The sequence below is a fragment of the Geotrypetes seraphini genome, chromosome 1 (assembly GCF_902459505.1).
Source record: "Geotrypetes seraphini chromosome 1, aGeoSer1.1, whole genome shotgun sequence".
NCBI classification, from domain to species: Eukaryota; Metazoa; Chordata; class Amphibia; order Gymnophiona; family Dermophiidae; genus Geotrypetes; species Geotrypetes seraphini.
Genome location: NC_047084.1, coordinates 141,488,310 through 141,503,563, shown reverse-complemented (window position 1 = coordinate 141,503,563; position 15,254 = coordinate 141,488,310). Strand labels below are relative to the sequence as shown.

At 42.9% G+C, this 15,254-nt stretch overlaps 1 long non-coding RNA gene across 1 annotated transcript in view; it reads right to left on the bottom strand.

Annotated features, from left to right (window-relative positions):
* The window catches only part of LOC117357935, a 146,332-nt gene extending 133,530 nt beyond the window's left edge, over positions 1-12,802 (bottom strand). The window contains exon 1 of the long non-coding RNA XR_004538905.1: positions 12,705-12,802. This is a non-coding gene — a long non-coding RNA (uncharacterized LOC117357935). The remainder of the gene's footprint in view (positions 1-12,704) is intronic.
* Positions 12,803-15,254: the final 2,452 nt, after the last annotated feature.

The following is a 15,254-nucleotide window of genomic DNA, read 5'->3' as shown; positions in this document are numbered from 1 at the left end:
TCTCTCAGACTAATGATAGATGATGAATATATGAAAGAGAATATGAAGCTTTCTGGTATCTGTAAGTTCATCAAAACAGCATTTTGATGTCTATTAAAAAAAACCAACTCTCCGTCCGGGCTTCATGTGGCTTGTTTATGTTGTATTTCACTACCCGTCATTCAAATTGGCATCATTACAGAAACCGTACTCAAACAAATATTTGTCTTGAGTCAGTATAATAGCATCCTTGCAGCTTCTACTGTATTGAGAACTGCCAAATCAAAAAAAAAAAAAAAAAAAGCTAATGATGTTCTCAAAACACTTGTGGTTCATTATAAACTGCTCAAATCTAATCTTTATTGCAACCCAAACAAAACGGAGAAGAGAGTGAAGCCCGTCCAATCTGCCTAGACAGGGGGGGGCCAGAGGGGCTTGCCTGCAACATCGTAGGCCAGATTCTATATATGGCGCCTAAGCACGCCTAGATTGTAGGCGACACTCTGCGCGGTTGTCAATCAACCGCTAGGCGCCGCTTATCGAATCACACCTAGAGACGCCTAAGTGAACGTAGCCATCGCTGGGCATCCCAGAGGTAGGCGCCAGTATATTAAGCCAGGTTATACTCGGAAACCTAGGGGCAGTGGCCAATTGAGCACATGCTAAATGTGAGCGTGAACTAAATGCTAACGCATCCGTAGAATAAAATGGGCGCATTAACCATTTGCGTGCGCTAAATCGGCTAGCGCACCTTAGTAAAACATAGAAACATAGGGGTCCTTTTACAAAGGCGTGCTACGGGGGTTAGCGCGTCGGACAGTTCATGATGCTCTAACCCCTGGGGCACACCAAAAAACTAATGCCTCATCGGTGGAGGCGTTAACGACTAGTGCGGCAGGCGGTTGAACGCGCGGTATTCCGCACGTTAAACGCCTACCGTGCCTTGATCAAAGGACCCCATAGAATATGATGACAGAAAAAGGCCATCGGCCCAACACGTCTGCCCACTCAAGAACCCTCCCCCCTTAAGCACTTCCTCGAAGTGACCCCACATATTTATCCCATCTTTTCTTAAAATCGAGCGCGTTGCTGGCCTCAACTATCTGAAGTGGAAGATCATTCCAACGATCAACCGCCCTTTCGGTGTAGAAATACTTCCTAATGTCACCGTGAAATCTCCCACCCTTGATTTTCAACGGGTGCCCGTAGGTCCTGTGAGGAAAAAGATGTCTTCTTCCACCTCAATACGGCCAGTAACATACTCGAACGTCTCTGTCATGTCTCTCCCTAGTGATGTCTAAGTCAACCGTGCCTATTCTCTGCCCCTAACCACGCCTACTTTTCAGGTGTTGGAGGGCACCTGGACTTAAGCTCCACTCTGAGTTTCAAGCAGGACTCTTAAATGTTTAAATCCTCTTTTATCAAGCTGCTGTAGAATGGTTTAGGGGTCCTTTTACTAAGGCGCTCTAGCCATTTAAGCGCATGCTAAATATTAGCACATGCTAAACGCTAATGTGTCCTTAGCATTCAGCGTGCGCTAAAATGGCTAGCGCCTTAGTAAAAGAACCCCTTTTACTATTCAGTTTAAAAAAAAAAAGTATGACCCTGTCTCTGTCTACTACTGCATGCTTCTTTGGCTGCCTATAAATGCCCAAGTCTTATTTAAATTCCCCTGCATTAAACACCAACTCACTGGAGCAGACAACCCACTTGTTATCCAACTCCCTCTTTACCTCAACCAGGATCAACAACACCCACCAGTTGATCATCCTCGAACATTCAACACCCTTTTCACGTACGTTGCTTCAAGAACTTGGAACGCCCTTCCATCATCCATAAGAACAGAACTGAACTATCCCACCTTCAGGGAAAGATTGACAATGTACCAAGTTGATAAATTACTTTAGAAACATAGAAACATAGAAACATAGAAAGATGACGGCAGATAAGGGCCATAGCCCATCAAGTCTGCCCACACTATTTACCCACCCTCTTAAGTCTACTGACCCCCTAAAGAATAATTGTAATTATACTGTCACTCTACTGACCCACTCATTCAGTCCTAGTGACCCTATCCCTTGCATGACCTCGTAAGGATCCCACATAGGTATCCCATTTATTCTTGAAGTCTGAGATGCTGCGTGCCTCGACCACCTGCACTGGAAGCTCGTTCCAATGCTCAATCACTCTCTCCGTGAAGAAGTATTTCCTGGTGTCTCCACGAAACTTCCCTCCCCTGAGCTTGAGCGGATGTCCTCTTGTGGTCGAGGGTCCCCTGAGAAGAAAGATATCATCTTCCACCTCTACCCGTCCCGTGATGTACTTAAATGTCTCAATCATGTCTCCCCTCTCCCTACGCTCCTCGAGAGTGTAGAGCTGCAATTTGCTCAGTCTTTCTTCGTACGGGAGACCCTTTAGCCCCGAGACCATCCTGGTGGCCATCCGCTGAACCGATTCAACTCTGAGCACATCCTTACGGTAATGTGGCCTCCAGAATTGAACACAGTATTCCAGATGCGGTCTCACCATGGCTCTGTACAGTGGCATCATGACTTCAGGTTTCCTGTTGACGAAGCTTCTCTTGATACAACCTATCATTTGCCGTGCTTTAGATGAAGCCTTCTCCACTTGAGTGGCTGCTTTCATGTCAGCACTGATGATTACTCCTAAGTCTCGTTCTGCCGTAGTCCTGGTAAAGTTTCTCCATTCAGGGTGTAAGTTCTGCAAGGATTTCCGTTGCCGAGATGCATGACCTTACATTTCTTGGCGTTGAAGCCCAGCTGCCAGATCAAGGACCAACTTTCTAAAGTATGCAGGTCTTGCTCCATAGCATCCTGAAGATTACAGCCGTTTACTACATTGCATAGTTTGGCGTCATCAGCGAATAAGGTTACCTTACCTTGGAGCCCTTGAGTCAGATCCCTAATGAATATGTTGAAGAGGAGTGGGCCCAGGACCGAACCCTGTGGCACTCCGCTGGTCACCTCCGACATTTTAGAAAGGGTACCGTTGACCACCACCCTCTGAAGTCTGCCACTAAGCCAATCTTTAACCCATGCAGTTAGAGTCTCTCCTAATCCCATAGATTTCATCTTGTTCAGCAGCCTGCGGTGTGGGACACTGTCAAACGCTTTGCTGAAGTCCAGGTACACGACGTCCAAGGACTCTCCTGAGTCTAGTCTTCTTGTTACCCAGTCAAAGAAGCTTATTAGATTGGACTGGCATGACCTACCCTTGGTGAATCCAGCTCAGTAACTCTACCCTCTCTCCATGACAATGTAACCGTCCTCCTGAATGTGATGGAACTATTTCCCCTCTTGCATAAGAACATAAGAATTGCCACTGCTGGGTCAGACCAGTGGTCCATCGTGTCCAGCAGTTCACTCACACGGCGGCCCTCTGGTCAAAGACCTGTGCCCTGAGACTAGCCCTACCTGCGTACGTTCCGGTTCAGCAGGAATTTGTCGAACTTCGTCTTGAATCCCTGGAGGGTGTTTTCACCTATGACAGACTCTGGAAGAGTGTTCCAGTTTTCTACCACTCTCTGGGTGAAGAAGAACTTCCTTATGTTCGTACGGAATCTATCCCCTTTCAATTTTAGAGAGTGCCCTCTTGTTCTCCCTACTTTGGAGAGGGTGAACAACCTGTCCTTATCTACTAAGTCTATTCCCTTCAGTACCTTGAATGTTTCGATCATGTCCCCCTCAATCTCCTCTGTTCAAGGGAGAAGAGGCCCAGTTTCTCTAATCTTTTGCTGTATGGCAACTCCTCCAGCCCTTGTCTAACTTTGTCTTGAATCTCTGGAGGGTGTTTTCCCCTATGACAGACTCTGGAAGAGCGTTCCAGTTTTCTACCACTCTCTGGGTGAAGAAGAACTTCCTTACATTTGTATGGAATCTATCCCCTTTCAACTTTAGAGAGTGCCCTCTCGTTCTCTCTGCCTTGGAGAGGGTGAACAAACTGTCTTTATCTACTAAATCTATTCCCTTCAGTACCTTGAATGTTTCGATCATGTCCCTTCTCAATCTCCTCTATTCGAGGGAGAAAAGGCCCATTTTCTCTAATCTTTCACTGTATGGCAACTCCTCCAGCCCATTAACCATCTTAGTCGCACTTCTCTGGACCCTTTCGAGTAGTACCGTGTCCTTCTTCATGTACAGCGAACTTCCTCTATGGCATCATGTAACCTTTTTCTCCCATGATGCTGCATGGGCCTCTTGTCTTGTAAATCACCTTGAACCTGTACTAGATAAGTGTAATTAAGAAATCCTGATTAGATTAGATTAGATTAATGGCATTTAAAAAAAAAAAACCCCAAATAATGCCAATTAACCTAATTTTAAAAAAGTTGTGTGTGAAAATTGGCTAGGCATCATTAACCCCCTCCTTTACTAACGCGTAGCATGGGTTTCAGCACCGGCAGTAACTGCTGATGCTCATAGACTCCCTAATCTAGGCACCATTTATAGAATTCCGTTTCTACCTCAAGCCTATTTCACACACTCGCTATCCTTTCCGTGCAGAAATATTTTCCAATGTTGCTTCTCAGTTTTCCTCCAACGTCCCTGAGCTTAAAAACCTCTAAGGTATTCTTCCCTCGGCAAACTGTGTTGGTTCTTTGTACCTGATTTATCCCTTTGAACTGTTTGTGTCTTACATATCGTCCTGTCTCTTCTTTCCTTGCGTAACAAAGATATATGCAGTACGCAAGTGTGATGTGAAAAAAATAAGTCTATACAGTTCACTGGTTTGTGCCTTTCATCTGTTGACTGTTAGGTCATCCATTCTACTCATCATCTTTTCTGTAAAGTTTAGTTGGCACTCCAGCTGGTTTCACTGTTACACTTCCCCCTCCATATTTGCAAATTCCGTATCCACGGATTCACTTATTCATGGTTTTAAACAAAAAAAAGGCTATTTTAAGCCCTGTAATCCCCCCCCCCCCCCTTAAGCCTTACCTGGTGGTCAAATGGGTTTTCGGGGCAGGAGCAATCTTCCCACGCTCCTGCCCTGTTCAGATCGCTCACAGGAAATGGCTCAAGAGACTACAGGAGCTTAAGGCAGCCATTTCCTGTGAGCGATCTGCACAGGGCAGGAGCAAGGGAAGATCGTTCCTGCCTGAAAACCCGCTATACTACCAGGTAAGGATTAAGGGGGGGGCTCACAGGGCTAAAAATAGCTGGGGTAAGCGGGGGATAAGTGCAAAATCGGCCCGAATATTTTTTGCAGTTTTTCCCATATTCATGGGATGGTTCTGCTCCTAACCCCCGCAAATACAGAGGGGGAAGTGTAGTTTGTTATGGGGGAGTTGCCGTACAATGAGAGGCTAGAGAAACTGGGTCTCTTCTCCCTTGAAAAGTGGAGACTGAGAGGGGACATGATTGAAATATTCAAGATATTGAAGGGAATTAACTTAGTAGAGAAAGAGAGATTGTTCACCCTCTACGAGATGAAGAGAACCAGAGGGCACTCGCTAAAGTTAGAAGGGAATAGAATCCATACAAGCGTAATGAAGTTCTTCTTCACCCAGAGAGTGGTGGAAATCTGGGAGGCTGTTAGAGGAAATCACCCTTCAGGGATTCAAGAAAAGGTTGGATAAGTTCTTACTGGAACAGACGTACGCAGGTAAGGCTAGACTCAAACAGGGCACTGGTCTTTGACCTAAGGGCCGCCAGGTGAGCGGACTGCTGGGCACGATGGACCACTGGTCTGACCCAGCAGCGGCAAATCTTATGTTCTTATGTGTTCGAATCCTAGCGACTTGACGATGTTATGAAGTTTTCGTGGCAGAATACAGAAGTTGATTGCCGGGCCTTTCTTCTGCACAGTATAAATTTGATGTGGTTGGGGTTGTCGCATCAAACGCGATCCTCTGCCTCCGACACCACCCATCTGCTGCTACATCCTTAGTCTGACATCCCCGCTGAAACCCTGTCCACCTTGGGAAGCCCTGCTGGTAGTGAAACTACTGACGACATAGCTTTGAGCTTCTCAGAGGCGCGCGAGCCCCAGTGGCATGACAAACCTATGTGCCACGACTGGAGTTACAATTTAGGACCTCTTTATGTACACTGTTAAGACTTGAGTCCCTTTTTACTAAGCTACACAGCCGAGTGCCGCGCGGCAAATACTCCAGCGCCCGCTCAGTTCCTAAGGGCATCGGAGCATTTACTGCATCGGCCCGCGCTGATGACTTTAGTTAAAAGAGGGGATTCATTTTAAGGAAACATTTCTCTGCTTATAGAACACGGTTTTAATGAAAATTCAAAAAGAAATTTCAATATATGCAGAATTAAGACAGCTGAACAAATTATCTTTTTTTTATCCCTAATGAGTCCAATAACTTAAAAATTTCTGTATTTTATTTTTATTTACCTGTAGAGGCCATGCAAATGAGCAGTTTGTTATTTCTCAAAAGCATGCATAAAATAATGATTTAAAGCACCGCCTTAAGCATAACTTCCTAACTATTCTAATAACTATAGGTCAAATGAGAGGAAAAAAAAAACGTATTATTCTATAAGTCTGGGAACAAAATTGCAAAGAAGGCATAAATCACAACTGCCAGCCAATATGGAAATATGGTAATTTTGAATGTGTTGTTTCCCTTGGGCCTCGAATCCCATCTCGCGTTATTGCTCAATGTCAAAAATATGATTTATGCTGATTTCTCTTGAGTAATTATTGTAGTCGAAACCAAAACAAAACAAAGCTACATATACCTATAGTCCCAGGCTCAAAGGTTGGTTCATCTAGATCAAGTCTCTGAGTCAGGAACTCAGCAAGATCTTCCTGTTTAAACGCACAAACTTAGGCCTTCTTTTACTAAGCTCGTAGAAGTTTCTACCGTGGTCTGGAGCACTAAAAAAAAACAAAACCTAATTCATCCTACCGATTCATATTACCTACCAACGCCTGGAAAAAGATTTGATATGTAATGTAATATAACTGCTTTCATCCAATGTTACCAAGTCTATACTCATTCTGTAACTATGTCTTACCCTAAATGTCACGTACCCTCCTGGAAATGTCCAGCTTCTTCTTATGTAATCCGCTTTGAACCGCAAGGTACAAGCGGAATAGAAATCACTAATGTAATGTAATGTAAATATTCCACCATTGCTCCAACGCTCATAGGAATTTTAAGAGCGTTAGAGCAATATCGGAGCATTTAGTGCTCTGGGCCCCAGTAGAAGCCTCTATTGTGACTTAGTAAAAGGAGGGAGGAGGAGTTAGATGTGTCGACATCTGCTGGTAATCTGTAATACCAGCAGTCAAGAAAAGCTTCTCGTTGCTATGGAAACTTCGCACTATAAAAAAATACTTTGACGGCACCTCATTCCGCCTACTAGTGCAATCCTCCATTCTCAGCATACTGGATTACTGCAATATCATTTACTTGAGCTCCACGTAGAAAACCATCAGAAGACTAAAAATGATCCAGAACACAGCCGTCCGCCTCATTTTCGGCCTGAACAAATGGGAACACATCACCCCTTTCTACCACCAACTTCATTGGCTGCCATTCGAATCCAGAGTCCTATTCAAATTCGCCTGCTTCTGCTACAAAACAGTATTTGATCTATCGCCAAGATACATCAATCCTCACTTCACTTTGAATTGCACCAATAAGAAATCCCACAGAATTCAGCTGTTCGCCTTCCCCTCCCTAAAACTATGTCATCTCAAAATATTCTTCGACAAAACCTTTGCCTTCCAGGCGGCTAAGCTGAACCCATGGCTAGCCCAAATGGTGCTCGAGACCCCTACCTACCTCGGCTTCAGAAAAATACTTAAAACTCACTTATTCAGCGGACAGGACCCTTAACCCCCTTTCTCCCGCAATAAACCGACACCCACCCCCACCCCCTCCTACTGCTCTTCCCCTTCCCCCCCCCGCCCCTTATTTGGTGTCTCTCTCTCTCTCTCTTACCCTCCAACCTAACCTTCTTTGTTGCTTGAAACTGATAAAATGTTTTAAATCCGCGTGTCATCTCGGATCTTAATTAATTGATGTGAACCGCCTAGAACTCCTTGGGTATGGCGGTATACAAGAATAAAATTATTATTATTATTATTATTATTATTATTAATGCACAGCTTAATCCATAACAAAGGAATAAAGGGAACCTTTACTAAAGTTCTTAACATCCAGAAACAGGCTATCATGCAATTGCATTAAGGGGTTTTGTGGTAATTCGCCTCATTCTGCATGTTAAACCATGCATTACTTGTTTTTTTGTTGAACTTTTATGTCAGGGGGTGTCATGGAAGTGTTATTCACATAGTAACATAGTAGATGACAGCAGATAAAGGCCTGAATGGTCCATCCAGTCTGCCCAACCTGATTCAATTTAAATTTTTACATTTTTTCTTCTTAGCTATTTCTGGGCAAGAATCCAAAGCTCTACCCGGTTCTGTGCTTGGGTTCCAACTGCCGAAATCTCTGTTAAGACTTACTCCAGCCCATCTACACCCTCCCAGCCATTGAAGCCCTCCCCAGCCCATCCTCCACCAAACGGCCATATATAGACACAGACCGTGCAAGTCTGCCCAGTACTGGCCTTAGTTCAATATTTAATATTATTTTCTGATTCTAAATCCTCTGTGTTCATCCCATGCTTCTTTGAACTCAGTCACAGTTTTACTCTCCACCACCTCTCTCGGGAGCGCATTCCAGGCATCCACTACCCTCTCCGTAAAGTAGAATTTCCTAACATTGCCCCTGAATCTACCAGCCCTCAACCTGCAGGCCTTAGGAAACTGGAAGACCGGGCAGCTGAAATTTAATGTGGACAAATGCAAACTGATGCACATTGGGAAGAATAACCCAAATCATAGTTGCCAGATGCTAGGGTCCAACTTGAAGGTCAGTGCCCAAGAAAAGGGTCTGGGTGTCAATGCTGAATCCTTCCACCTTATGTGCAGCAGCGGCCATAAAGCAAACAGGGATGGTTAACAAGACTAAGAATGTTATAATATCTTTGTATCACTCCATGGTGCAACCTCACCTTGAGTATTGCACTCAGTTCTAGTCGCCTTATCTCTAAAAAGATATTGTGAACTAGAAAAGGTTCACAGAAAAGCGACCAAGATGATAAAAAAAATGGAAGTCCTCTCGTTTGAGGAAAGACTAAAAGAAGTTAGGTCTCTTCAATTTGGAAAAGAGAAGGCTGAGGGGAGACATGGATTTCTTTCAGGATTTAGTACTGAAACTGGAATTGCCTCAATGAGGGACCAACTTCTTGGGTTCCAGCGCACTAATACTTCAACTGGATTTAAATAGTGCGTTTGATCTAGTCGACCATGAGATCTTATTGGGCTATCTGGGCTCAATCGGTATTTCGGGAAACGTTAGAAAATGGTTCCAGGGTTTTTTTTGAACAATAGATACTATCAAGTATATAGTGCAGGTAAATATTATTTTCCTGGAGCAATCCTTGTAGAGTACTACAAGGTTCCCCATTATCGCCAACATTGTTTAACATTTATCTAGTTGCGTTGGGTAATTTATTACAGAACCTGAAAGTTAAATTTTACATCTATGCTCACGATATTACTATATTTATCCCAATGATGCCATTTACGGCAGATATAAAACATTAGATCTCAGTAATTCTGGCACAAATAGAGAAATGGACCATTAAATTCAAACTTAAACTTAACCCCTTCCCCCCCCAATGAAGTTCTTCTTAGCTAGTCCTAATGATAATATCAATTTAATGAACATAATTTCCCAATATTTAATATTATCCAAAATAGTAGGTGTTATGTTAGATCGTCATCTTACCTTAGGGTAGGCAATTCCGGTCCTTGAGAGCCGGAGCCATGTAAAGTTTTCAGGATATCCACAATGAATATGTATGAGATGGATTTGCATGCACTGCCTCCTTGAGATGCAAATCTATCTCATGCATATTTATTGTGGAGATCCTGAAAACCTGACCTGGCTCTGGCTCTCGAGGACCGGAATTGCCTACCCCTGCCTTAGATGTTCAGACAGATTTATGATAAAGAAATGTTTTTCTGTTCCTTGGAAACTGCACACCATTAAGAAATATTTAGGCCATTGGTTCAGTCTTCAGTCCTATCCGTCCTGGATTATTGCAATATCATTTATTTGGGATCTCATAAAAAAATTCTTAACAGATTGAGAATCGTACAAAGCTCAGCAGTTCGCTTGATCTTTGGTCTAAAAAAACCAACCACGTTAGCTCTTATTATAGACAACTTAACTGGTCGCCGTTTGAGGCAAGAGTTCTGTTTAAATTTGGTTGTATCTGTTTTAAAGTATTATTTGGTTTAGTCCCAGCTTATCTTGTATCTCATTTTGAATTTCATAGAATGAACAAGAATATACGCAAATCTTACTGGTTTGCGTTTCCGTCACCCAAAGCTTGTCGCTACACAAGATTTTTGGATCAAACTTTTGCATTCCAGGCTAGTAAAATGAACACCTGGTGGAGAACTCTAATTCCTCAAGCTCAATCTTATCATTCTTATAGAAAAGTATTGAAAACCTATTTGTTTAATAAATTCATATCTTGATCGTTTAGTATTGTTTTCATAATATGTACAGTATAGAAACATAGAAATAGACGGCAGACGGCAGATAAGGTCCACGGCCCATCTAGTCTGCCCACCCCAATGACCCTCCCCTACCTTTCTCTGTGAATAGATCCCACGTGTCTATCCCATTTGGCCTTAAAATCAGGCACGCTGCTGGCCTCAATCACCTGAAGTGAAAGACTATTCCAGCGATCAACCACCCTTTCAGTGAAAAAGAATTTCCTGGTGTCCCCGTGCAGTTTCCCGTCCCTGATTTTCCACGGATGCCCCCTTGTTGCCGCGGGACCCTTGAAAAAGAAGATATCTTCTTCCACCTCGATACGGCCCGTGAGATACTTGAATGTCTCGATCATGTCACCCCTCTCTCTGCGTTCCTCGAGTGAGTACAGCTGCAACTTATCCAGCCGTTCCTTGTACGGGAGATCCTTGAGTCCCGAGACCATCCGGGTGGCCATTCCCTAGACCGACTCCAGTCTCAGCACATCCTTACGGTAATGCGGCCTCCAGAATTACACACCGTATTCCAGGTGGGGCCTCACCATGGATCTATACAATGGCATAATGACTTCAGGCTTACGGCTGACGAAACTCCTGCGTATGCAACCTATGATTTGCCTTGCCTTGGATGAAGCTTGCTCCACTTGATTGGCAGTCTTCATGTTCTCACTGACGATCACCCCTAAGTATATGCTGTGTATTTGTATGATTCGCTGATTGTTCAGCTTTTCTTGATGTGAACCACCTAGAACTCATTGGTAGGGCAGTATACAAAAATAACGTTTCTTATTATTATTACATGATAGAAGTCTACAAAATCCGAAGTGGTGTACGATGGGTACAAGTGGATCACTTTTTTTCTCTGTCAAAAATTACAAAGACAAGGGGACACTCAATGAAGCTACAAGGAAATCCTTTTAAAACCAATAGAAGGGAATATGTTTTTTACTCAGAAAATAGTTAAGCTCTGGAACGCATTGCCAGAAATTATGGTAAGAAAAGTTAAGGTAACTGGTTTAAAGAAAGGTTTGGACAATTTCTGGAGGAAAAGTCTATACTGTAATCTGTTATTGAGACAGACATGGGGGAAGTCGTTGCTTGCCCTGAATCGGTAGCCTGGAATGTTGCTACTATTTGGGTTTGGCCACTGTGAAGACATGATACTTGGCTAGATGGACCATTGATCTGACCTAGTAAGCCTATTCTTATGTTCTTACCATATGCTAGCTAGCTAACGTGGCGTTAATATGAGACCACTTCCCATCTTCTAAATAGGAATGTTGGAGGGTAATGCCGGACACAGGCCAAACAGTTATTAAACATCCCTTGCAATTATCACACAATAGTTTTTGTACCTAAAACAAGACAAGCACAAAAATTTACTGCATCTTAGCGTAGGCAGCGGAACACTTTTTGTTTGGGGTGGGCAAAATCTCTGTTGTCCTGGGGGGGGGAGCAAAATCTCTGTTGTCTTAGTCCTCTTTTCCAGCTCCTCCCTCATCTACCTCCTCCCTGTCTGCTGTCATTTTAAATCTACGAGCAGCCATCAGCGGCAACGCTACTGAATGAAGACTTCCGGGGTACGCCGATGGCTGCAGGCTCACTCGTTGCCACTAGTAGCTTCCTGAAGATTTAAAATAAGAGCGGCCAGGGAGGAGGTGGGTGGTTGAGGTGGGAGAACCATCTCCTCTGACCTTCGACCGCCAATCTTGGGAGGGGGGGGCATGGCCCCTGTGGCCAACCCTGTTCCAACGCCCATGCATGTTTTTGTGTGTGTGTGGGGGGGTTATAATCTTTATTCATTTTTACATCTTACAACAAGTGTATCAATAAAGTGACAATTGAAATTAAGTACATCACTTGAATTTCTTTCATATTTAACAGTAATACATAAAATTTAATCCCTTCCCTCCCACCCTTACCATAACATATGTAATATATATATATTTTTTTCTTTTTTTTCAAACATGTACAATAAGTGAAATACAGAGTAAATTAATCATTTTACAATATAGACATTACATAAAATTCTTAAAAATTCAAATTTATTAATGCCCTCCCCTCACGCACCAAAACTTTTCCAACCATTTTCCAACCTTATTTACCTTTCATCCCTCCCCCCCCTCCCGGATCAGCTGCCATATCCAATATGAACTCACTTTCTTTCAGATTCCGTGATACTGATCCCAGGCATAAGAAGTGATTTTCTCCACAACAGATTCTATAGACTTTTTCTCCAAACTTCTTTTAAACCCAGATAGGCCAGCTGCTGTTACTAAATTTATCCAGGAGGTATAAGCAAAATTTGACACTCATCCAGCTGGAATAGAAGACAAAACTTAATACCATCAAACCACCAGATTCAAAGAGGCTTCATGATATAGCTGAGCTCTTGACACCTCCTGTCATTGGTAAGTGAGAGACACAGGATGAGGGAAATAATTTTTGCATTAGGCAGGGGTACAATTGTTACTAGTGGTGATTTGAGCAGGGAATTTAGTCAAGAGGATGACAGGGAAGAGAACTGCAAAATATTTTTGTAAATCTTTGAGATGGTTTTCCTTGGGAAGATTTGCAGACAGTACTGTTTCTTTGCCATATATTTTCGGTTGTTTTTAAACATGGTGTAACATGTTTGTTTCCTGCTGCCTGCAGTGCTGTCGGGTGCCGGGCCTGATTTTGGTGTTGTCTTTGTTGGGGTGTCAGTCTTTGATGAAGTATCTTGGTTTTAAGGGTGTAATAGGGGGTCATTTATTTATTTAAAACATTTTTAATCCGCCTTTATCCAAGGTAGAGAGGGGCAGATTCTTCAGACTGGTGGGGGAAACGAAAACAAGAGGGCACTCAAGAAAATTGAAGGGAGACAGATTCAGAACAAATGCTAGGAAGTTCTTCTTCACTCAGAGGGCGGTGGATACCTGGAATTCGCTTCCGGAGGAGGTGGTAGAGCAGAGCACGATTTTGGGTTTCAAAATGGGGTTGGACGAGTTCCTGGAGGAAAAGGGGATTGAGGGGTATAGTTAGAGGGGTATTATATAGGATAAAATGTCTTAAGTAAAGGATCACTTACAGGTCACTGACCTGGGGGGGGCCGCCGTGGGAGCGGACTGCTGGGCACGATGGACCTATGGTCTGACTCGGCAGAGGCGATGCTTATGTTCTTAAGTTCTTATGCGGCTCACAGTATTACATACATATTTCAGGATTTGCACAACAAAAGAAGCAAACACCAACGAGACTGGAAGTCCCAAATGAAAACAGCAGAGACAGAACAAAAAAAACAACAAAAAAGAAATTTAAAAGAAAAATCAACACAGGCAAAATAAAACAAAAACAAAAGCAGAACAAGGGAGACAGCACAGAAGATGACCTAACTGGCCGCCATCTTGTTGGAATATTCATTTCTATCTCTCTCTCTACCTCTACCTCTGTCTTTATATTTTTATCTTTACTTTTTATATATTGTTTCTTCAGGTACTTTAGTTAGATTGTGAGCCTTTGGGACAGTTAGGGAACTTCCAAGTACCTATCTTATTTATTTTTATTTATTGTATCTTTTAATGCATCATTTTTGTAAACTGCTTAGAAACCTCACGGTTATTAGCGGTATATAAGAATTAAATTAAATTAAATTAAATTAATAAAGATCCCCTCCATCAGCCAAAATCATAAAATTATAACATCTCAACCGCTCATTTAATACATTACTTCAATCAAGCAGCACACATCTAATAACCTGCATAAAGAGATGATATTCAGAAAATAAACTATTAACTCAAGAAGCAGAATATTGGCTTAAAAAAGCTTGAACAAACAAATGGGACACAAGCAACTTTCTAAATTGCAATAGATTTCTACAAAACTGTTAAGGTCCCAGACAACGCATTCCATATCAATGGTCCAGCTATAGAGAAACATGAATTTTTGGCAGAGTACATATCCCTTTTGATGTGTCTAACAACCAACAATTCTATGACCTCAGCGTCCTTGGCGGAGTATAGAGTGTTAGGCATTTCGCCAAATAATTAGGCAGGATGTCATTGACACCTTGTTGGACAAGTTTCCAAGACTTTGAATTGGAGACGAAATAAAATCGGCAACCAGTGCAATCTTTTAAAAATAGGTGCAATGTGTTCGTATCGAGATACTCCAACAAGTAGCCGAGCAGCTGAGTTTTGCATCTTTTGTAACGCTTTAATGCGTACTTGAGGTAAACCTAGATAGATACCATTACAGTAATCTATCTGGAATAGTATTAACGCTTGAAGTACCGGTCTCAAATCCCAATTTGACGGAATGTTCTTCGAATGAGACAGTTTCCGCATGGTGAAATAAGCAGACCTCACTACTTTTGAGATCTACACGTTGAAGGATAGAGGCGCAACTATCATCACCAATTAATTACGTGCATTAGTTTGACTTGTGAGTAATGTCTGCTCGAGAGCCATAGACCCTGAATAGCCCTAGAAACATAGAAACATAGAAAATGACGGCAGAAAAGGGCTATAGCCCACCAAGTCTGCCCATTCCAATTATCCGCCCCCCAGAGTTCACTCCCCTAGAGATCCCACGTGAATATCCCATTTCCTCTTAAAATCCGTCACGCTGCTGGCCTCAATCACCTGCAGTGGGAGTCCATTCCAATGATCCACCACTCTCTCGGTGAAGAAGTACTTTCTGGAGTCGCTACGAAATTTCCCTCCCCTGAT